Below are 26,703 nucleotides of genomic sequence, written 5' to 3' on the forward strand. Positions count from 1 at the left end.
AGCCACATAGCATCACAGAGATGGGTGAGACATGTCAGAATGCGAATCAACCTGTCTCAAGAAATATTCTTCCTGTTGAAATCTTATTCCTTCTTTGATGCACAATCCCTTAAATAAAGAACTGGAAAAAATTATCTAGTCATTGTTTTTCAGAACTTATGTGGTCTAGAGAATCTATAAGATGTTTTACCTCTTTTAACATAACCTCTTGCCTGGTCTTATATTCCTTTACTAATTATTTCAGATATATATATATATATTTTTCAGATGGCTCATCACCTTCCAAAAAAGAAACTACTCAGGTGGGATGCTCGGTGACCCAAGACATGGAGTAATTATGCTAACTTATGAGCCATAAATACATTGGTAACTTCAAAAGACTGCTTCAAGTTGAATTGAAATGATATATAAATATTTACAAGCACCTTTGACTCAAACTATCAAGTTTCAGGGAGAAGTTTCTACAAAAGTGGGCTTCTTCAATGGTAGACAGAATCATGAAATGACAAAGACATTATAGATCTTTTTTCTTTTTTCTTTTTTTTTTCTTACAGAGGAGAAGTTTCATGGTAAGCCATTCCTCATTCAAAGGTGGTGTTAAATCACCTCTGTGGCTGCTTTACTTTTCTCAAAGGGTTATACTATTAGCTTAAGCCCTTCATTGTTCTTCATTTGCCCCACACCATCCCTACTACTTCTATCCCAGGCATGTTTTCTACCTCTTATCATGATCCCAGAAAAGTGTTAGAAGCCTTTCACAATTCTCACAAGACCCTCATGTCTGCTTTTGGGGTGTGATGCATTCCTGCAAGCCATTTGGGCTGTTGATTTTCCGGGAGACTGTGATAAAAGTTCCTGAGACTTTCCTGTGTTTCGATTGTCATACATGACAGATGAGCTGTATGCTTATTGGATGTGTTTTAGAAAGATTTAACTGCTTCTCTTTTTCTTTTTTTCTTGCTTAATTATTATTGCATTTAAAAAGCAATATCTACCAAACTTTCAGTGTAAAAACATTTAATTACTGAATTGTTCTTTTCAACACAAATGTCTTAATAAGGCTTGTTGCAGCATTTCCTTAATCTGCATGTTATTCTTTTCTTTAAGAAGAAATACTATGCATGTGTTTAAAATATTAAAAAATTTGTCTATACTGTGTAGAAAATCTCCTTTTATTACTTTATTAAAAAGACAGATTAGAATGCTGCAACTTTAAATTAATGATCCGTACACTTTTCTCTAACCTGCACTTATGTAGAGATTACTAAAGTTTTAAAAACATAACTGATTATAAGCATTTTATAACTTTTTGAGATTTTTTCATTAAAATGCCTATTTCTATCCTAATCCTATTTAAAAGCTGAGCAAACTGGTTGAGTCTTTATTTTTCTAAAGGTATTTTTAAGATACAGCTTCATAATGCCCTGTAAACATTGTGTAAATGTAATTTGATACATGTTTTTGCAATTTAAAATTTTGTGCATTGCAAGTGGTTTTACACAAACTACTGAGTAGTAAAAATTTTACAATTACAATAATGTAATTTAAAGTTTTAACCAAAGAATAACTAAATGGCACTAGTTGAGCAGTCTTTTGAGATGTTTGTAATAATATAAACTGATGAACTTGTAATTTTATGCATAAATAATTTTCATGTTTTTTTCCATTCATTAAGACAAATTTTCTGAACTTCCCTCTCTTTCAATTTCAATTTCTTGTTTAAAACCAAGTATTATCTCTCCTGCTTTCCATACCTTTGCTTTTTCAAGTTTTGCAAAAAATATTTTATTTCTTGCTCTCCTGAAAATTCTTGGTTTTGATTAGAAGTCATACCTAAAAAAATAATAGGAAGTTATTTCACTTAATATGGTGAATAACTCTTCAATTATATAAAACTTCATCAAAGTGTGGGGGGGGGAATAGCCAGAAAACAGTATGATTCAAGGCCATTATTACTCAAAAAAATACATAGAATTTACTACAATATGATGACAAAAGCTTTGAGAACTTTGAAAATTATCTTAAGAAATTATAGCACCACAGATGAGGACAAAATGCAAACTGACTAATATTACTACAACAATGTGAAATCATAGCCCTTCACTTCAACATATTCAAACTCCATCTGTGACTCAAATATTTCAGGAAATGAATATCTCTTATTTGTTTATTTATATTTTTATCTTTGGGGGGATTATTTCATAAGAGAACACAGGGGTATTCTATCACCAAACTAGATCCACAGGCATTTCTATATATCTATTTCTATATTTATATATCTATATACTTTTTTAAAAGACAGTTTATAAAAAAGATGCTGAAATTTATTTTAAACTGGCATTCCACTGTCCCAGCATTCCAGTTACATGGAATTAAATTTATATATCATTGCACATCACCTTTTTTTGTTTACTTTGTAATTCCAAATATTTTCCAAAATGACTATAATGATCTAGTTGAACCAATTTTGAATAGAAAAATCCCAATGAAAATAATAGATCACACAATAAAGAGTATAATCAACTCAAGCAAAAAAACAATGTAATACTAGTAAGTGAGAGTTCAAAAATTGATGTTGTTAATTATCTAAGTAATGCCAGAAAACCACCTGAAATATGTTTAATAAAATAAATAACAATGTAGAAAATTGAAAAAAAATCAGAAAAAAAAATAGCAACAGAAAAGGTAAAAATTATATACTAAAAATATTCTTTTAAAAACAATGTCTCAGGCTGGGGACACAGCTCACATGTTTGAATGCTTGCCTCACATGCAAAAGGATGGGCTTAGTCCCCAGCACCACACACACACACACACACACACACACACACAGTCTCATAAATTAGAAATTTGAGGAAGAAAATATATCAAAGGCTAAAATCAATTAAAATACACAGGTACTGCTCAAAGATGTGTTACATGACTATAATCCCAGTATCTGGGGAGAATGATGCGGGAGCATAATGAGTTCAAAGACAGACTCAGCAATTGTGAGGCACTAAGCACATCATGAGATCCTATGTACTTTTATATAATTCCAAAGTAATGATAAAATAAATATTGAAGGGAATAAAATAAAATAATCACCATAAAATCTATGAAATACAAATTAAGGCAGTTTTTTTCATAGTAGAAAAATTTATAAAATATCAACAAAATTTGAAATCTACAGAAGTTCTTTCTCATCAGTAATTTAAGTAGAAATGAACTAATTTGAAAAAACTAATCAGAAAATGTGATTAATAAGAATATATTAAAATAAAATAAAAATATATTAATAATGTCAGATGCAAATCTACAGAAAGTTCTCTTAAGATATAAGGTTACAAAATGACTAAAAACAAAAGATATAACAAATATTACATTCAAATTGCAAAGGTGATAATAATTATATAAATGAGATAGAAAGTAGAATATCTAGAAAGGAATCACAGAAAAAAATTCAATAGCATAAAAACCAACACAGTAATAGTAGGATACATCAATCCCCAGTTAATGCAAATAAAAAAAAAATATCATTGCATTAGTACCCAGAGAGTGAAAAAACTTCAGAAAACATTAAAAACTAACTAGGTTTACAGAGGCAATCTTCTTTATAGTGTATGGAATATTGTTACAAAGAGATCAGGTTAAAAATACAAAACAAATGTTAAATATATTAAAATATTGAAGTTGCTTTGTAACATAAAATAATAAGTTGGAAAGCAAAAGTGAAAGTGATATTCAAAATTTATGAATATTAGTTTAAACCCAAATTCAGCAAGTAAGCAAGGCCCTAAGCAACTTACCTAATCATTGTCACAAAATAAAATATAAAAACAGCTGCCAGCTAGGCAGGGTAAATATACACCTGTAATTCAAGCAGCTTGGAAGTCTGAAACACCAGGATTGTGAGTTCAAAGCAAGCTTCATCAACAGCAAGGTGCTAACCAAATCTATGTAAAATAAAAAATGGGGCTTGAGATGTAGCTCAGTGGACAAGTGCCCCTGAGATCAATCTCCAGTACCCTTCCCCAAAAAGATCTTTGATGTAGCTCAGTGGTTAAGCAACTGTTCTAAAAAAAAAAGTGTCAGTAGCATCCCCCCAAATCTAAGAAGTATATGTAACACCAAATAATAAACATTATTTTTGTATAAACAAAATAAGTTATTTGAACAATTCTTTGGAATATTCTTGTTGCATCAATAACTACACATAAAAAATAAAAATGCTTCCTGATATAAAATAATAAAAGCCACAATATTCAAGGGAATGAGGTTAAATGAGAAAGCGATGAGTAATAAAATTGAAAGTATATCAATTAGCCCTCAACTTGATGGTCAATTCAAAATATATTTACAGAGCTATTCTCATTAAACAACATTCAAAAGAGACCAATGTGGCAAGCCAATCAAGTATCATTTCAAATGACTACATGAAGGCAATTTGGAATGAAAAAGTCAGAAATCTTTTCAAAGATAATAAATTATATAATATCTACAATGATCAACATTCAGGAGAGTATGTTAAGTAAAATAGTAATTCACACCCCCCCCCAAAAAAAACAGGTAATTCTTCTGAGAGATATCTACTATAGCCAAATATAAAGACCAAAAGGAATGGCATTAGGGATGAAAAAGTAAGATAAAGGAGAACTTGTTTGAAGAAAATATTTTCTGTCCAATTTTAGCTTATCAATTAACATTTTTAAATGTGAATTCCTCTTTAATTTTGGACCTCCTATCTGTATTCTTTGCTTCATTGGTTTCTACCCAATTTGATATGTCTATTTTCATTTTTCTATTCAAATCCCAAGGTTATTTCATTGGAGATCAAATGGTGACCAAAGATTACAGAGAAACATCAATTTTTTTTTATGGAATATGTCACATTTTGTTATTTTTGAGGAAACTAAAGAAGTCTTTTTAATGTTACCCTCATTAGGAAAAACCATTTTCATTTTCTACATTGTGAGCACTACTTAGAAAAGATAAGTTAAACATAAAAAGAGAAAAAAAATCTTTAACATTTTCTTTTCTATATAAACAAATGCCCAATCTTTGTACTAAAAACAAGAAACAAACTTTTTAATGCAGAATAAAAGCTACCATAGGATACTCTATAAAGTTACAAAAATAAATATTGATTTTGAATTAAAAAATTCTGAATGAAATTTAGGCTCACCAATAAAGAGTAGGTTTTTACAGATCTCTAACATCACATCTCCATATAAAGTCTGCTGAGAAGGGTCCAGGAATTTCCATTCCTCTTCCGAAAATTCAATGACCACATCCCTTAATGTCAATGGTTCCTGAAATAAAAATGAAGAAATGCATATCACACGAACCATATGGTTAACGACATAGTATTTAATTTCATACAAATTTTAATGAGAGTTAAAAGAGGTGGCTTTCACAAATGGTAGTGATGTCAACCATTCAATAATATACTTTTTTTGTGGTGCCCAGGATTGAGCCCAAGGCCTTTTGCATGAAAGGTAAGCACTCTAACTGAGCTATATCCCCAGCCCCAATAATTCATTTTAAGCAGTAAAAATGGTAGATAATTTTGTTATAATGAAACCCAGGGAGCAGCACATGTGAAGCAAAACACTGAAGCAAAAAAGTGGGAAAAAATCCAACATAATTCCAAAGGATAAATAATAGTTGCAATTAGTTATTAAATATTCAAAAGAAGCACAACCAAACAAATCAATGATACTTGAGATATGCATAGCAAAATTGTAAATAATAACTATACTCATATGACGGTGGTCACCTTAGTGAGTAGAAGACATAAGAGATCACTAAAAACACACTAAAATTTTCAACAGTCCACATAATTATTTGAATGTTTATCTCTAAAGTTGTCTATCTGCTCATTGTTTAAATATACCATAAATCTATACTGTATTTAAAAAATTACTTTCACAACATCACAACTCACTTCTTAAACAAAAGAATAAAGTTTTTAAGTATCAAACTATTACAAAACACTTAGGTACTTGGGTCACCTTGAATCACATGGCACAAAGTTATAACAAAAAATAAATAAATAAGCAAATTAAGTGAATAGACTCTTAATCTCTCAGTTCATAAGGAAACTGACATATCAGGTTTAATATTCCCAGATTTGTAAAACCACTCTCACTGTGAAACTGTATCCTCACTTGACTCATTTCAAAGTAGAAAGTGAGAGAATACTAAGGAATTAAAAAAAAAATTCTGAAAGGTTCTTGCACCCTAAATGCCTCTCTGACAGCTTGGAAATACTCCTTTTACCAGGGTCTCAATTATCACTAGTGAACAAACACATACATGAAGTTACTTTAACATTCTGATCTGTGATGTCTTTCTTCTGAAACAGCATTATTATTATTATTTTTTTTTTAATTTAGAGATTTAATCCAGGGTCACTCTACCTCTGAAATGCATTTCAAGAAGTTTTGATTTTATTTTTATTGTGATAAATGGGCTTACAATGTTGCTTAGCTCTGTTATAACTCATTAGGGAAAGAAACAAAATTAAATAGCAAGAGACACAAGTAAGCTACTCGGTATATACCTTACTTTTACCATATTAAAAATGTTGGTTTGAATCTCAAAAATCTACAATTCAGAAACAAAAGAAAAAGAAAAAAAAAAAAAAAAACAAGACCACCAACGGAAACGAATACATCCACTCAGTGAAAGAAGTGAAAGAAACATGAACCGGTAAATTTTCTATTCTCAATTAAGTAGATGACAGATGCAATAAAGAATTCCTCCAATTTTTAAAAATAAAAACATATTTTCAGGAAGTTTGTCAGAATCAGCCCTACACTTTTGAACACTGCAAAAAATAAAATATATTAAAAAGTATTTTAGAACAAAATATTTTATAAAGAATAAGTAATGAGAAGTTATATAAAAGATCGAGTCACATCTGCAGTAAGCAGCAGGTAAGATATTAAATAAATAAATAGATAGATAAATAAATAAATCAATAAATGAAATGCTGAAGAATTTGCCTTACCAAGCTCATTCTGTTTCTGAAAATATGCTAGGCAGCTTTCAATTAAACTTGCAAATATATATAAACAACCTGGACAACCAGTATTTATATTTGATACCTACCACTTTTGGAGAATTCAGTTTGGTTACATTGTCAATTAAACTTGCAAAAAAAGTCCCTAGATTCCTATTGCTACTAAAGGAAATAATCACAAATATAACAGCTTAAAATAATAAAAAACTCATTTTTTATACTTATGGATGTTTTTATTATCAAGACAGAGGATTAATAACAAATTTTAGCAAAGACACACTCCTTCAGAAACTCTGGAAGAAAATCATTCCAGCTTTTAATGGCTATTGTATTCTTTCTGTGGTTACAAATGTTTCCATTCTCCTAGTAGTGATACAGCCTTCAAAAGAATAAAGAGAGACTACACAAACACACACACACACACACACACACACACACACACACACACACACAGAGAGAGAGAGAGAGAGAGAGAGAGAGAGAGAGAGAGAGAGAGAGAGAGAATGGTGCTGTCATAACAAGTTACAACATTCAAGCCTCATAGAATCAGAACTATAGCAACATAGATGTTAGATCCTCCATTGAGCTTATTTTTATTCTTGCACAGAGTATTTGACAGAATCACAAAAAATAAAATTTCATGCACAGTGGATGAAGGAAGAGAGGGGACAATGATCCAGGAGAAAGTAGCAAGACAGGTTAATTATGCACAAAACTGACTATGACAGATTAAAATGTGACATCATACACTGTCTCCAGATGCAGAGCAGAGGACATAGCTGTGTACAGAGTGGAAGATTTACTTATTTTTTCTTGAAACCCTGTAAACCCACTCAATTACATGGAGCTTTGAACTATTCCAACTAATACTCTATTTATACTTTCTGCCTGTCCTTGGTAATCCTCTTAAAATGAATGTGCATGGTACTTATTTGAATACTGGGAAAAGAGAAACTATATCAGTGACCTATATCACTCAATTTTTAAGACCCTTTCCTGTTTATTTTCATGGATTTATGTATGTGAAGGCCAAATTTTAATATTGTAGATAAGGAACACTCAGGTATCCAAGATAAAATATAAAGTGAGAGAAAATACTTGCAAAGTACATATGTAGCAAAAAGTTGATATGACAGAATGAAAGTGGTTTATATTTGTGAGGAAAAGAAGGCATACCAAAAGAGTATGTTACAGTCAAAATATTTCTAAATTCACTTAATTAAAGAGGAAATATTAAACCATTACATAAATTTACAAAAAGGAGTATAAATCATGACTATAGAGACAAGTTTACAAAAAGAAAATTCACTATTGCATATCAATCTGGAAGGAGAACATGAAATAGAAAGGCAAAAAAAATAACTGAAATTACAAGCCTTGTGGAAAATTGATTTGGTACTGCCTACATAGGTATACCTCAATGAGTCATCAGTTCTACTCTTGGACACCAAAATATTGTGAATTTTCCAACAGGTTACTGCCACTGCTGTTTTCATCATGAAAATACACTGCTTCTGCAGCCATCTTTCACTGTCTAAGTCAGAGCCCTGGTTACCAAGATTCCCATGAGCCCATGCCCAGTCCCACAACAATGTCAGAGTAAAGCATAAGGTATGTGGCATCCTTGAGAATCAAGGATCTGAATGTGGACACAATGAAAGAAAAAGCAAATTGGAACAAGTAGAAGAAAGGTGAAGGACTAAAAGAATGGATCTAAGGAGGATGAAGAAACTGCTAACTGTGTATTAGATGAGAAAAGAGGTTGATCCCATGGGGAAGAAGACAGGAAATATTGTGGCAGCAGGATACTTACCCCAGTGGCCTCATATTTGGACATTCCTAAAAACCAGAATGCTGTAATCAAACAAGTATGCCACACACCTGGCTTCCTGCTCTTAGAGCTTTACCAGAAACGTCACTCTCATTTTCTTTAAAGACTTCAAATTTATCCCTCTCCAGGCACTGCTCATCCAATTTAAATCTGCTGGTCCTCTACTTCTGAACCTATTCCGTCTGAGCTCCCTCAGATTGTCTCCAGTAACTCATACCTAATCTTTTTTCTTCTTCTTCTTCAAACCATCCCACAATCCTTATACTCAGATAACTTCTCATAACTGAACTCTTCATGCTCCATCCCTGATATTTTGAGCTACCCCTCTTTTTTTGACTCCTGGATCACCCTCCTATTTGCTCTACCAAAAAACTTCAGGCATAATTGGTGTAAGATTTTGTTTCCTACACAATGAGATACATATTTTACTCAATTCTTGTACAATTAACAAAATAAATAAATGGTCCCAATTGTTTTTTGTTTGTTTGTTTGTTTAAAGAATAATACTTTAAAATAACTAGTTGAAACAAAAAAGTTGAAGTTACCACTAGGGTGACTGGAGTGTATAGTGAAAACAAGAGGACACGAAGCTGTTCTACGTAGCATCAATAATGTTCTATTTCTTAATAGAAACAGTAGTCACATAGTATGTTCCACTTGTAATAATTCATTGATCGGTAGACTGTGATGCCGGTCAAGTATTTACATTGTTAAATATAATCAAATTAATTTCATAAAAGTTGGTGGGGAAGAGCATAAGGGAGACAAAAAAATTAGGGTACCTGAAATTACACTATTAAATGATTAATTCAAAATAAAAGAATTCATTCACTAAATATCAGTCTCAATATTTTGAGAAAGGCAATTTTTATAGGTAAAGTGTATAGGGAAAATACTAACAAAGGAGTAATACTTGAACGTATTAACACTGAATATAGCATAGAAAGTATCAGTAATTCCAAATGTTGCATTGAGAACACAACTAAAATTAAAAGAGCTCTGGTAAATTTTATAAGTAAAATTTTTATATTTATATATTATATACTTGTAAAATGTATGGTAAATATAATGATGTCTCATTTCATTATGTGGATACATTATAGAAAATGCACCATAAGGTGATTCTGTTATTTTACTAATGATGCAGGGTACTTACTTAATTCTACATGGTATATACCACTACACACCTAGGTTATAATTTAGCCATTAGAGTACATAAAGTCCATCATTAGTGAAAACATTGTGCTACATATGACTATTGGATTTAACATTATAGCAATCAATATAGATATCATGATGAGGTGAGTTATTAGCCCTGTGGAACTAAAGACAGAATACTTCAGAAGACTCTGGCCATTTAGACAATGATATAACAGAAACAGAACTACCATAAAGGAGAAAAAAAAGATAAACTTTCCAAAAAAATCTGCTTAAACAATGCAGTATCTGCATAATAAAAATGCCATTGTATCATTTCCTGGTATTAGTTAATAAATCATTCACTGGTAAAATATACCTTAATATAAAAGAAAAATATAAGATATGCCATAGTTTTTACAAGAAAGAAATTTATACAGTGTACATAATGGTTGGTGATTGTAATACCAGCTACTTGGAAGAAAAAGAAATACTGCAAAATTAAGATCAGCTTAAGCATCTTAGTGAGATGCTTACTCAAAATAAACTTTAGAAATGGCTGTGAATGTGTCTGAGTAGTATGACACACCTTTTTTAATCATGAAGAATATTAAATAATAATAACATTAAGAGACAGAAATATGGTTGTTTATTTTCAAAGTTAAATGATACCTTTATTTATTTTTTGAGAGAGAGAGAGAGAGAGAGAGAGAGAGAGAGAGAGAGAGAGAGAATTTTTTAATATTTATTTTTCAGTTTTTGGAGGAAAAAACATCTTTATTTTATTTTTTTATGTGGTGCTGAGGATCAAACCAAGCACCCCACGGATGCCAGGTGAGCACGCTATGGCTTGAGCCACATCCCCAGCCCCTAAATGATACCTTTATAACAAAACAGGAAAATACTTAAATGCAAATCATATTTATAATATGATACCATTAAAGGGTACAAACTGAAGTAACAAATTGGGGAAAAAACTAATTGCCTCACATATGACAAAATGTATGCCTCACATATAAAAAAAGGAGTAACAGAAGCTAGGGAAAGAGGATCCCAAGCCTTAGAAACACATCCAAGCCCATAGCAAATTAGAGACCCTGTCTAAAACTTAAAAAATAAAATAAAAATATTAGGGGATGTTGTACAGTAGTTAAGAATCCCTGATTTTAAAACTGGGCAGCAAAATAGTAAATAAAAATAGAAAGAATATAAACACAGAGACTCCAAAATAGAGAAAGTAAGAGCTATGATTGGTGGCAGATTTTTATACTCCCAGCAGCTCAGGATACTCAGGAAAGAGAATTGTGAGTCCAAATCCAGTCTCAGAAGTTTAGTAAGGGCCTAAGCAATCAAGTGAGACCATGTATCAAAAGAAAATATTTTTAAAAATCTAGGATGTTGTTCAGGGGTTAAGTGCCCCTGAATTCAATGCTCGGTGCCAATAAAAGGAAGGGAAGAGATCAATAGCCACCTTTTAAAAGGAAACATACTGTTCAATAAATAAAAAAAAATAGCTCAATAGCTTTAGAAATTTGAAAATGGCAATTAAAATCATATCTGTGGCACAAAAATTAAATAGTATAAGTAAAAACATGGAGCAAGTAAATTCTAAGGAACTAAAGAGAGAGTAAAAATTGTTATTTCTTTTAGGAAAGGGGTATTGAAAATATATGTCTATTCCCCAGCAGAAGCATATGCTTACTAAAATCACTGCATATCTGAACCATGATAACATATAAGGATATGGCCGTATTGGTACAAACAGCTGAAATCCAGGACATGGAGAAAAGGCAATGTACATTGAGAAAGATATAAAAAGAATAGTGTTAGAAAGGCAAAGGGAATACAGTGAGAAAATGATTTTAAAAACCCATTTTCATCATAATACATCCAGTTTGACAAATATGTGAGTCATCACATAATTTTATGTAGATGTCACATACATGTGTTATTTTGCATTCATGCATGTATAAAAATATGTAGAGTTTGAGAAAATAAAAATATACAAAAGAACATAAAAGACTTTATTATACACATCATTGTGTACATGATAAAACTCATCATTACCAAGATGTAAAATTTCCCCTAAATCTACAATATCACTTCATTAAAATATTAGCATATTTTACTTTTAATGAGAGAAGTGACCAGAGAAAAAATTCTAAAATTCATCTGGAATGTTATATGTTATATTTGAAACCAGCAACCTGAAAATTCTGAATTTAAAGAACAACTTATTTTACAATAATAAAAAAACAAAATCCATAGGTGAATGTATATGTATGTAAAATTTTATGTATACTTAATAGTAATTGAAAGGTCAACATAAATCTAAACACCTCAAGAACAACATCATATGTGAATGGTTGACATGGCCAACCTGGAGAAAGATCGACTTGGGGGCAGAATTCACTGGTGTAGTTTGTGTACCATCTGCAAAACACATGATTACAATAATAGCCGGATGATAAAAGGCATACATTAAGTGAGGGCAATGTTGGGAATACAAATAAGTAGTAGCTCCTGACTCACTTTCCATTAATGAATACATTAAATGGAAATAATATATTTCAAGTTCCTCTTAGGCAAAGTAAAAAAAATGAGTTGAAAGATTTATATAAATTGTACAACTTGGGGCTGGGGATGTGGCTTAAGCGGTAGCGCGCTCGCCTGGCATGCGTGCGGCCCGGGTTCGATCCTCAGCACCACATACCAACAAAGATGTTGTGTCCGCCGAGAACTAAAAAATAAATATTAAAAATCTCTCTTTCTCTCTCTCTCTCCCCCACTCTCTTTAAAAAAAAAATGCTAAATTGTACAACTTGGAAAATGTCTACCCTTTGGTGATCTTAAAAAGCTAGGGTAGGCTGGGATCTCAGTCCAGCCTTAGGCAATGTGCTACATAATTGGAACAGAATTATCACCAGCTAGTGAAACCCCAAGAAGAGGAAGATTGGGACCATATATATAACACCCTACCTCTAAACTGTTTTCTGTGCTTTAGATCTTAATTTTGCTTGTGCTGAAGAAGGATCCTCACATTAATACTACTAAGAATACAGAAAAAAAATAATAGTTATCTATGTTCTTCGAAGGGCTTCCATGGGCTTAAGACCCTGGGATTGGGACATAGAAGTTAAATCACAAATAACTTGGTTTATGCATTTATGGGTGTTCAGCACACAAAGAGCTCCAGTTTTCAGCTTGCCCCTCTAAAAATTCCATGACAGCCAATTTTTCCCAGCAGGAAAATTTTTCTTTATTGACTGATGTAATATCTCAACATCTTCCATTCAATAGAAGAAACCAGTTACCTCACATATAAGAAAACACTCTAGAGAAAGAAAAGTAGGAGACTTAGGCAGAGGACCCCAAATAAAAAGCCATTCCATATGCTCAAGTTCTGGGAATGAAGCTTACTGATCATAGGCAAATCTCCCCTAGATAACAAAATATTTGTTTACTATTGATTTGCAAGCATCTAAATGGGCTTCTAAAATCCCAAGCAGTAGTTCAGATAAGGGGTTATAAAGCACATATATTTGTTAATTCCCAGAAAAGTTTTCCACACACTCTCTCTGTGGATACTTGACAAACTGGACTCCACAATCTTCCCTGACATATTTGATAAACAAGTCAAATAGTGGACAATTGTATACTGAACACAGATGTTAGAGTAGCTTTCATCACCAGTCACAGTTGCGTATGCCTGTAACCCTGGCAGCTTGGAAATAAATAAATAAATAAAATACTGAAGAATTTGCCTTACCAAGCTCATTCTGTTTCTGAAAATATGCTAGGAAGCTTTCAATTACACTTGCAAGTATATATATATATATATATATATATATATATATATAAACAACCTGGACAACCAGTATTTATATTTGATACCAACCACTTTAGGAGGATTCAGAGTTTGGTTACATTGTCAATTAAACTTGCAAAAAAATCCATAGATTCCTATTGCAACTAAGGGAAATAATCACAAATATAACAGCTTAAAATAATAAAAACTCATTCTTTTGTAGTATGGATGTTTTTATTATCAAGACAGAGGATTAATAATAAATATTAGCAAAGACACACTCCTTCAGAAACTCTGGAAGAAAATCATTCCATCTTTTAATGGCTATCGATATTTTTTCTGTGGTTACAAATGTTTCCCTTCTCCTAGTAGTGATAGTTTTCAAAAGAATAAAGAGAGACTATACACACACACACACACACACACACACACAGAGAGAGAGAGAGAGAGAGAGAGAGAGAGAGAGAGAGAGAATTTTAACATTTATTTTTTAGTTTTTGGCGGACACAACATCTTTGTTTATATGTGGTGCTGAGGATCGAACCCGGGCCGCACGCATACCAGACCAGCGCACTGCCTCTTGAGCCACATCCCCAGCCCAAGAATCCATGATTTTAAAACTGGGCACCAAAATAGTAAATAAAAATAAAAAAAATATCAAACACAGAGACTCCAAAATAGAGAAATAGATCTTAATTTTGCTTGTGCTGAAGAAGGATCCTCATATTAATACTAATAAGAATACAAAAAAAAATGATGGTTATCAATTTTCTTGCAAGGGCATCCATGGGCTTAAGACCATGGGATTGGGACAGAGAAGTTAAATCACAAATAACTTGGTTTATGGATTTATGGGTGTCCAGCACACAAAGAGTTCCAGTCTTCAGCTTGCCCCTCTAAAAATTCAATGACAGCCAATTTTTTCCCAGCAGGAAAATTTTTCTTTATTGACTGATGTAATATCTCAACATCTTCCATTCAATGGAAGAAACTAGTTACATCACATATAAGAAAACACTCTAGAGAAAGAAAAGTAGGAGGCTTAGGCGGAGGACAACAAATAAAAAGCCATTCCCTATGCTCAAGTTCTGGGAATAAAGCTTACTGATCATATGCAAATCTCCCCTAGATCACAAAATATTTGTTTACTATTGGTTTCCAAGCATCTAAATGGGCTTCTAAAATCCCAAGCAGTAGTTCAGATAAGGGGTTATAAAGCACATATGTTTGTTAATTCCCAGAAAAGGTTTCCACACACTCTCTCTGTGGATACTTGACAAACTGGACTCCACAATTCTGACATATTTGATAAGCAAGTCAAATAGTGGACAATTGTATACTGAACACAGGTGTTAGAGTAGCTTTCATCACCAGTCACAGTTGCACATGCCTGTAATCCCGGCAGCTTGGAAAGTTGAGGTAGGAGGGCCTCGAGTTCAATGCCCAGACTCAGAAAAAGTGAGGCACTAAAGCAACTCAGTTAGATGCTGTCTCTAAATAAAATACAAAATAGGGCAGGGGATGTGTCTCTGAGTTAAATCCTAAGTGCCTACCCCCCAAAAAAGAGAATAGTTTTGTCAATAATCTAATACCAAACAAAGAGTCGAGAAACTATTGATATGGAAAAAAAAGAAAACCCTTGTACTCTGTTGGTGAAATGTAAGTTTAAAAAAGTCATTTGTGAAAACAATGTAAACTCCTTGAACTATTTAAAACAGAAATAACATATAACATGGTTAAATTAATTCTGGATATAAATTCAAGGAGTTAAAATGAGTAAGTAAAAGAAATGACTGCATGCCCATTATCATGTAGCAGTATTGCCAATAGTCAAAGGAAAAAAAAAAAAAGACTTAAGTAAAGGGTGTCTCAGGAGATTTATTTCAGGTGCAGGGCATCCAACTACTCTCCAGATAATCTCCACACAATATTTCAGAGTGCTTCTCCCTTTCCAGTGTACAGATACAGTCTCAATACCTTGCACAGTAATATTGCCCGGCTTTCAGGGTGACTTGCATTTTCCCAGTAGATTTTTTTTATTATCTAGGTGGAAGCAGAACCTCAGTCTCCTGCGCACTGTGAAGAAAGCCTAAAAATGAATCTGAAGGAATGACAAGCTCCAGAAATTAAAACTCGATCAGATAGTGTAAGTCATAGCTTTTTTACTTATCATATGTTGGATTAAACAATTATCATCCAAGAGCACATGATTGGAAACTGCTTCTCTCCTAGTCTGAATCCACTGAGCCTACTATCTAATAACAGTAGATGTCATCAACTCCAGGAATGAAAGAGGCAAGAATGAGTCAAGAAGCTTTGTAATGTTGTGAACAACCAATTAAGAAAAAAGGAAAAAAAAAAAAAGAATGAGTCAAGATGGGCATGTTCTTGTGTGCATTTACTTCATATTTTAAAGGTGATTATAATTGAGTACAGACAACAGGTTTTTTAAAAGGCAAGTTTATCCAAAAGTTATGGAGTCTAGCCTGGCAATAGGATATTTACATTAAGCCTTTTATATAGGATAATATCAATGTATGAATTAAATGCATACATATTATTAATTACTGAAAACTATATAATGGGCAATATTTTTTTTTATTAAAGTCTCTTGATCTAATTTCTAAAAAGACAGTTAGAGCTCTCAACTGGGAAGCACTCCCCTAATCTCCAATTACAAATAATATGTTAGGCACAGGTGTAGATTTAACTATTTTAGTGTATAAAATAAAAAAAGACATAGTTGAAATTTATTTTAATCACAAAACTGAATATATCTAGAGTATTCTTATTATGAGACAAATATAAAATTACTAATAAAGAATATATATGTATTTAGAACTCCATCCTCACAACTCCCTCAATTTTAATGCTCTATCACAACTTAATTCATAATGATCTCATTCCATTTTGAGAATATGGCTTCGCTGTCCTCAGGGAGTCAAAGTGCCTGGGCCCCTGCATTCCATACAAGAGATATGAGAATACACTTTCTAATAAATGACTTTCCAGAAAACCAAACAGCAGTAGTGACACTGCCCTCAGAAAGAGAAGTAAGACCAAAAGACAAGGTATAAAAGATAATGATTTTTTTTTTCTATTTGATGCTGGACACAGACTCATTCCCATTTCAGATGTCAGATAGCATAACAGAGAGTTCCAAGAGTTGGATATCTCATTTTGGTATATCTTTTCACAGCGTTGACTCTAAAACTTAAATATATTAAAGACAAACATCTTATTTTGTAACTTAGCCTTTGACCTAATGCCTACCTAGGCTGTGATATTGTTTCCTCAGTTTGTATGAGGTATTGTGACAGTTTTTGCATCAATCTGATGTATACATGTCTGCATAAGCTAATAGCACCTCAATAATGGTCCAGACTTAACTTAGGGAAAAAGGAAAACAGTGCCAATAAGGCAACTGCTGTTTTCCACAGAATTTTCTCCAAGTATGTGACAGAATCTTGGTTTCCAATTATAAATGGTGAAGGATTCACTCTAAAGCTTATTAGATTTTGATTGGGCTGCTTTATTAAGCTGGGCTTATCTGGGTTTTTCTGGTAGAAAAAGTTAGCTGATGGCTGGTGAACTTCAGAGGGTTACCTATCATCCTCACAAGCAGCACCTTGATTTTCTGCTTTGATAATTCCTCCACTAATGTTGGCTTGTTATTTTGGACACAACAAGATTTGAAAAGTAAAATCAAAATAAATCAAGATCTTCTGAGTGTAGGTACTATAGTATTCACTTTCATCTTTACTGGTTCCTATGAGACACAATAAATAAAAAAATGCAAATAACAGTGGTGGGTGCCTGAACATAATACAAGTGTCTCAGGAGACTGTGGCAGGAGAATTCTTAAAAACATTCTTTAAACTGAGCCTCAGCAATGTTGAGAAACTAAGAAACTCAGTGAGAACCTGTCTATAATAAAATACAAAATAGGGCTGGGGATGTGGCTCAATAGCCAAGTGCCACTGACATCAATTCCCAGTACTCCACCCCCACTCCAATAAAAAAAAAGAAAGAAAAAAAAGAAATAAATATTATATAAACTTAGGAATAGATTCTGCATTTTAAGAGGTGAAGATGAAAAACACAATACGTAGTTTATAAAGGCAGAAAATAAGGAAGAATTGCTGATATCAAGCCCTCTATATCATTCAACCCTAATTTATACATGAAGCTTATATAATGATTTGAAGGAAAAAATGTGTTTGTACATCCACAGCTATTAAGCGGACCAGGTAGAATCCAGAATCAACTATGCATGACTCCAAATCCCAAAGATTTCCACTAAACCACATACTACATGCAAATTTGCTTACTCTCTGAGGTTTTGGACAGAGACATACCAAAAAGAGCAGGATCTGTATCCATATTGTGTACATCACCAGTGGGGATAATATACTCAAGAGTGTTCTTCTGAGCCTTCTAAAAAGAACTTGGAATAATTTTGAGTAATGGCTGATGTCTCAATTTAAAAAAAAAAAATCAGTAATCAACAATATATTCTTAATTTCTTACCATGTGAGAAATATGAAAATGCTACAATGCATTCCACAGGCATGGCATTAACATATTCTATGGAAATTTTAGAAAAAGAATACATCATCTGTGTCCCAAAAGTTCTAAAAATGAAAATTTAAAAACCCATGAAAGAGTGTAGAAGAACACAGCACTTTTAAACAAGATACCACAGAATACACTAGAATTCCCTGATAAGATTATTATCTGTGCCTTTATATATGACAACATAAAGCTACATGGAACTTGTGTCAAAACAAAAGGATTTCAAATAGACATAATTGGGAAATGCATTTGATGATTATGATATATATGCATTGATAGAACACTATTTTAAATTTAATTGCAAGAATTATTTTAAATATCATAAGATAAATCCATATATGAGTTAGAGTAAAAAATAAATATGAATGAGTAGAAAACAAATAACAATTTAAATAAAAATCAATTCTAAAAGAAACCTGAGGTACGTAAACCCCCCTTTGTCACAAGAGTAATCCCTGGTATACAGATAAAAATTCAGTTCCAGCTATTACCTAAAGAGGCCACATTTATCCTAAAGTTTTCTGATTATTAACACTTCTGTTAATAAGTGAGAATGATTTTCAATAATGCAAGTTAACAATATTTCATCTTTATAAAATACAAAAACTAACAAAACATGGTGGCACATATCTAAAATCCCAGGGTCTCAAGAGGTAGAGGTAGAAAAATAATAAATTCAAAGTTAGCATCAGCAACTTAGTGAGGCTCTAAGCAACCTTGAGGGGTTCTGTCTCTAAATAAATATGAAAAGATATGGGGATGTGGATTAGTGGTGAAGTGCCTCTGGTTCAATCCAAGGTAAAAAAAAAAAAAAAAAGTGTTTTTTTTTTCTAAAAATATTGTGCTTCAAATTTTTCACTAGTTGTTCTTCTTAATGTCTCATAAAATTAAGTAAAAAGGTTCTGTCATTACATATTATATCTTACTGACATTGACATATCCTATTACCTTAATCATTATAATTATTTGAATATTCAGGTAGTATATATACAAATAAGATTGAACAACACAACAATGGAAGAAAACTAGAAGTCTATAAGTAAACTCCATACCTCTGGTCAATTTAATTTTGACAATTGTGTCAGAAAAATTAAATGGAGAATAAGTAGTCTCTTCTTTAATGTAGATTGATATAAATGCATGTTTCTGTTTCAAGTAATGTTGTTGGACTTTACATGAGATTATGTACAATATTTAACATAAAATGTGTTTTACACTAGAATATAAGAACTAAAACTATAAAAAATTAAGAAGAAAACAATTACATATTTATAAATCAGATTCAGCTGTGGAGTCTTCCTTATGCTTCCAAAGTAAAAATAAGAAATAAGAAATTGGACTTGAAAAAACTGCTGTACAAAAAATAACCTCACAATGAAAGTGAAGACATAATAATCAAGTTTTCCTTTTTGTTTTCAAAGACCTATCTTTTCCAAGTTTTTAGCCTTGGCTAGAGGGTAGACTTTCCTCCTTATTGAGAGGCTGATTGAGCCCAGAGCCCAAATAATTACTTTTTTAGGCTCTCATACTCCAGTGCCAAAATGCACCCTTCATAATTACCCAACAATAAGGGACTAAACCATTGAAAAAAATGTTATACATCCCAGAGACCCCACATTTTTTAAGCTGTTAAGTCAATGATAATTCCTAAAATCTAGATGACTTCATAGTACATAGTATATAGTACAGATTACATAGAACTGCTACCACAGTTCTAATATGTCTTTGTTATACCTTTGAATGAACAACTATGTGTTTATTTTTGACATTATTCTTTTGTTCCTTTTGCCTATCCAAAGCAACTGTTTTATATTATGTAAATAAAAATTATAAATATTTGCAAAAATACCCTAAAATAAAACAATATGCTAAAGAAAAAAATGTAAATATGCAGAATATTGAAAATTCCATGCCTCTCTGATACAAAAGTAAAATTACATTGATGGTTTCTTGGTAAAATAAAGAATTACTAGATGAAGAAGCATTTATTTCTGAAATATAGCAAAAGTAACTGGAAATGTATTGAGACTGTCATTCATATAGGAATATTTATTACTGAAGTATTCATAAGAACCAATATGTGAAATCAATGCAAGGTAAATAGATAAATGGAAACATGTAAATCCTCACAGTAGACTGTTACTCAGTAATATTATATTGGTGTTGCTAGAAATTGAACTCTGGGCCTCACACAGCCTAGGAAAGCACTCTACCTCTGAGTTATTATCCCAGCCATATTGAGCAAGTAGGATTCATGAGAGCACTAAATGTTACAATGAATGTGTACATGGAAACCTTTAGCTATTTGAAAGTAAGCAGAGAAACTGTAATGCGATTTACAATTAATATTATATTTAATTTTTTGCACAAGTAAATTCATGAATCCAAAACACATATAAGTCACTGCCTAGAGCTATGTGAAAAAAAAAAAAAAAAAAGGAAAAACTGCTAGTGGGCACTAATTTCTTTTCATCTAAAATAGTTTCTGAAACTAAATGCTAGGGATGGTAAACATGTGAATATACTAAATGATAAAGAATTACACCCTGAAAATATTTATAGTTAATTTTAAGTTCACATGTGCTTTCTAGGAATAAAAAGATAAATAATTTATGGAATTCATAAAGCAGCCAAAATTAAAGCCTGTAAAATAGGGAAATAAAAATGTAACTTATTACTGTTAAAAAAAAGCACTGAGTTTTCATTATGGGATCCACTTACATTTATGTGAATATACTGTGACTTTTTAAATTTTTCATTGTTACTTTATAATTTGTAATAAGTATATAAAAAACTATGTCTATACATCAACCACTATTGTAAAGTTGTCAAGTTTTTAATATTCTTATATGAATTAATATTCATTTTTTGTGAGAGTGTGTGTGCATGCACCAATGGAGATCAAATCCAAGATCTAGCACAAGCATGGCAGGTGTTTGACTGTTTTACCACAACCCACGTAAAAATGTGTATTTTTAATCTTGGTGTGTTCTCTCTCTCTCTCTCTCTCTCTCCCTCCCTCCCTCCCTCTCTTTCTTTCTGTTTGTCTCTGTCTGTCTGTCTGTCTCTCTTTGCCTCTCTCTTAGCCCCTCACTCTCTTTCTCTCTGTTTTGTATTTTTGGACACAGATGGCACCCTGGAGTCATTTACCACTGAACTACATCCCTAGTCCCTTTGATTTTTTTGGCAGAGAGTTTTTCTAAGTGTATTAGGCTAGCCTCTAATTTATAATCCTCCTGCCTCAGCCCTCAGTTCTGGGATTACAGGCATGTCTTGCTATATCTGCCTATTTATCTCTTTTTGAAAAGATATCTAATGCCAATTTTCAACTGTATTATACATATTTCTTATTGCAAAAGAGAACATTTGTTATGTTCTAATTAACATTCTGCTAATACTTTATAGATTGTTGCTGTTTTATGAGTGAATAAAAATTTCACATAATTAAATAGAATCTTCTAATACTTCACATATATGCTTTCTTGTATTGCCTATTTATTTTATATAGATTATATACTTGATCTCCCTGCTGATTAGTGTGCTCAGTCTCACACAATCCTCAGTTCTCTGAGCTCCTCAGGCTCCTCTCTCCTGCTTTTGCTCTAGTTCAGTGTCGGCAATTTCTCTTACCTATGCTCTTGCATATGTCATGGGTCTTACTCTAACATAGCAAGGAATAAGTCTGCATTAAAACAAAGAAAACTCATCTATAACTCATAGCCATGTTTTCAGACAGAAGAAACTATACATAGGGACACTCAGATTTATGAAAAAGGAGTCACAAGGCATTTACTAAAAGACAAAATGAAAGCTGACAAATAAGATCCTGAGCATAAAGTTTCCTGACATGTTATTTACACATAAGTTATATGAGTAACTCACAAAGATGAAAATTACACAATTTATCATACATTGGTAAAACTGGCAATTTTGGAGGCCGAGGCCAGATGATTACAAATACAAAGCCAACTAAGCAAGGTCATTCTATTTCCAATTGTCCTCTCTTAAAATCTAATAACTGTAGGGGGCAGTGGAACACTACTGTAATCACAGAAATGATGAAGTTTGAGTCAGGAGGATTGCAACTTGGAGTCCAACTTCAACAACTTAGTGAGGTCCTATGCAACATAGAGAGAGCATGTCTTAAAAATGAAAATTCTCAGGCTGTGACTCATTGGTAAAGTGTCAATGGGATCAATCCCCAAAACCCTTAAAATGTCTAATATCTGAAATTTACTAAAAATGAATTAATTATCTAATAGTTCTTTGAATTACAAAATTAGCACTTAGGTGAAACAAATATGGCCTACAAGTTTATTAGCCTCTACTTTAATTTCTATTTGAAGGAGATAACTAAAAGTTGCAAATCAAAGGAACATGATATATATTGTAAATAACTGATGAACTGTAATCTCCTGAGACCAGGACATATACATTACTTTTAGTTCATTATCCAGTTTCATAAAGCCTAATTATACTAGTATGAGTTTAATAACCAGTTTTATTAACAAATATTAATTTAGTAATAAAATAAAAAACAAATGTGAAGTATGTATCTTGTTGTGGATGGACTTTTAATTTTTACGAATTTAAGTATATGTGATGCTTAGAATTGAACCCAGTACCTCAAACTTGCTCAGCAAGCACCAGGCATGATGGTGTACATCTATAATTTTAGTAAGTTGTGATGGTGAGTCCAACCAAATAAGTACAGGATTCCTTGTTATGATGGTGAACTTCTGCAACACCAGTAGCTCAGAAGAAAAAAAGCAGGTAATTTTCAAGGTTAAAGGCAACCTCAGAAATTTAACCAAAAAAAAATAAAAAGAGTTTTTCAAGTAACTCAGTGGTTAAGTTCCTCTACGTTTAATTCCTGATACTAATGAAAGTACAAAACTAATTGGGCAACTAAGGAAGAGACGATTTTGCTCAATTATAGAGCACTGCTAGATTTGATCCCCAGTACAAATAAGAACAAAAATAAAAAAGAATAAAATAAAGAGCCATACATTTACTTAAGTCAATTCCACAGTAAAATTAAAAATTAATTAATTAATTAATCAGTGCCTTTTGAGGACTGGTTTCCATTGGTGAATAACTAATGTGGCACTAAGTACATGCCAGACTAGAAGATACACATCCTGAAACTTTTGGTTGCACTCTGAAAAAAAAAATGTGCAAATTAGTAGAATTAAACAAGGATTTTTGTACCCAGCCAAATGTATGTGTGTGGGTAATAAAAAAAAATGTTAAACACTTCAGTCTAAAGACACTCTCTATTTTTTACATGTTTTTCTTTAGAAACCTCAAAATATGTGTCAAACAATATAAAGAAGAATACTAAGAATGCTTACCACATAGTGAGAGGTTTTTTTTATTTTGTTTTTATTTTTCAGGTTAGAGTTTTTTTTTTTCTTTTTTTTTATTATTTTATTGTTGGTTGTTGAAAACATTACATAGTTCTTAATATACCATATTTCACAGAATGATTCAAGTGGGTTATGAACTCCCACCTTTACCCCGTATACAGGTTGCTGTGTCACATCAGTTACATTTCCAATGATTTACAAATTGCCTTTCTAGTGACTGATGTATTCTGCTGTCTATCCCATTCTCCACTTTTTGAGGAACTAGGGACACATATTCTAAATATGCAGTTTTATATGTTGCTTTCAATATCCATTAAGAAAGTAGAAAATGTGTATTTCTATTGCCTTTTATACTTTTGTTTGTACCTTTACGTGTCTATTTTCTGGAGCTACTTTTCTGGACCAGCAATTATAAATAGTTGAAATTTTTTTCCTGTTCACTAGTTCTCCTGGGCTAACCTTTCATGAATACCTTCATGCTATCATGCTAAAGGTCTCTCAAAATATTATATTTTAATGAATGTACGCTGAGTAAATTATGAGCTGTTTTTAATGGACACACTGTGGTAACATATTAATTACTAAAACAACTCACAATCACCTATGAAGTAGTCACACTACTATTTTCTTTATAGGCTTATCAGATGTGATGATAACCTGAATAAATACAATTAAATATTTATTTTTTGAATGAAACTAAATTTTGTCATTGGCCTACTCATCATAAAATGACAAATTTGAGTACAAAAAGTAAAAAGTGTGTCTGAAACTAGCTACATTGGGGTCATATAAGATTGAAGAAATATGAGCTTATTCATTTTTAGTTACTACATAGCTACAAAAATATTAAATGTTGTAAAACACTGTCAATAACATGACATTAACATGATATATATTTAATTTAGTAAGTACAACAGAAAAATTATAGAGAAACATTACCCCCCCAAAAAAATTTGCTAACACAATAATAGTTGCATAATGAATGGAAATATATTTCTGTAAGAGCAACATAGTTGTATTTGCAAGTTTAAAATGACATCAAATTAAGACGTGCAAGATCTAGCAGGGTAAGGTGGTTTAAGCCTAGAATCCCAGTAACTCTGGAGACTGAGGATGGAGGATTTCAACTTCAAAGCTATCCTCAGCAACAAGGCACTAAGCAAATCTGTGAGGCCCTGCCACTGAATCAAATACAAAAAAGGTCTGGGTATGCGGCTCAGTACTCCAGTAGCCCTGAGTTTAGTTTCTAGTTATCCCCACCACCAATCAGAGACTTTGATGGGAAACTTTGAAGAAACCAATATCAATGAGGTAGAAAAGTAGAGAATGGGACCATAAAATTGATCAAACTACATTCACTTGATGAAACAAATGATAGGAAACTAGCCAACAAATTGACCAAATTTAAATTGAGTAGGTTAAAAAGCTGGAAATAAAACAGCCAATCTCCAAAATATAAAACTAGAATGATCAGAGTATATATATAACAGTAGAAAGCCTCCTTTTGTGAAAATCAGTTTTTTTAGTTCCAAATAATAAAATGAGTCCTTATTAGGTTTATAAGAAAATAATAGTCAAGGCAGAAGTTATCAGAAGTAACTAAAAGCAAAGAGAACATGTGAGTATCTAACATGAAGAGAATGGTTTAGCAAAGAACACCAATAAGTTACATCACAAAGAAACAGGTATCTCTCTCTCTCTCTCTCTCTCTCTCTCTCTCTCTCTCTCTCTCTCTCTGTCTCTCTCTCTTGTGTGTGCTAGGGGATTGAACCCAGGGCCTCATGCATGCAAGGCAAGCACTCTACCAACTGAGCTATATCCTCAGCACTGCAAACTAGTATTGAAAAATGAATCACAAATAAACTTACATACTATTCAGAAATTTAGCGTTGCTTTATCAACCTGTTTCTTACACTCAGAAAAGGCAGGGAAGTTTCAATCATGTTTTATAGCAACTTTCTTCAATGTTCTCTTAATTCCTACTTAATTCTGATCACATTATTATTGTGGAAATTTGAATACATAGATTTAATTTTCAGTAATTTTTGATTTTTAATATGACTAAAAAAATTAAGTCACTTATTGGAATGAAATAACCAAAAATTATTTCTTACAATTATGCATTATTTAAATACAAGACTTTCACAGTGTGAATGACTGTGAGTATATAAATTTTTATCAAATTGATGAAATAGCCATACTTCCTATAGAACTCTAAGAGAAAATTATTACTTGCATTTTCTCAAATCTTATAGCTTCTAGTGTTCTTTAGCTTGTGACCACAAATACTTCTCTTCTGAGTTGGTGGAATACAAAAGATAGATAAGCCTTCTCACAGGGAAGATGATAGGAAAACAGCAGGGAACTACCCTCAATTTCCACAGGGTCTGAGAACCTTATTATACAATATGGAAGACCCTCCTATAGACTGACTATTCCAAACATTGTTTGCAAAGATAGAAAAAAGTCAGTTCATTGAACAAAGTGAGTGAAGTGGGTTTGTGCCTCTGCAGATGAGAATAAGTTGTAAAAAAGCAACAAAAGTGAGTTCAGGACTGGGCATTACAAGACTTAGCTGACAAAATCCTGAAAACAAAAATTCAGAAAGCACTTTACCCACCTAAGCTTATTTGAGAGAATCAAATTCAGATGAACAGCAGAGGAAAGAGGCATACCCAAAGGGATATAACAATATCTATTTTTATTGAATTTTTATTATTATTCCCCACAATTATAGAGTTCTGAATCACCTCAATTACTACTTTCTTCATCTTTTAGGTGCCATCATTACCTTGTACACACAACTCATGCACACTGAATTTACCCTTGACACCACCTTACCACTGAAGCATCTTGATTGCATTCCACCTTGGACACTGGTACTATCCTTCCACTGAAAGTGATTCATTAGTTATGAATATTGTTCTTTTTCTGCTCTCAATACTCTTGGAAATGTTGGGATTCATGATAGGTTTAG

The 26,703-nt window shown here is 32.3% G+C and overlaps 1 long non-coding RNA gene across 1 annotated transcript; it reads right to left on the minus strand.

Annotated features, from left to right (window-relative positions):
* Positions 1-1,741: 1,741 nt before the first annotated feature.
* On the minus strand, positions 1,742-26,703 carry LOC308640105. Its single transcript, XR_014020174.1, has 3 exons — positions 26,568-26,703; positions 5,165-5,291; positions 1,742-1,833 (listed from the first exon to the last, which is right to left on the minus strand). It is a non-coding gene; the product is annotated as an uncharacterized lncRNA (long non-coding RNA).

Source organism: Spermophilus citellus (genome assembly GCF_964194105.1).
Source record: "Spermophilus citellus genome assembly, contig: SCAFFOLD_503, whole genome shotgun sequence".
Lineage (NCBI taxonomy): Eukaryota > Metazoa > Chordata > Mammalia > Rodentia > Sciuridae > Spermophilus > Spermophilus citellus.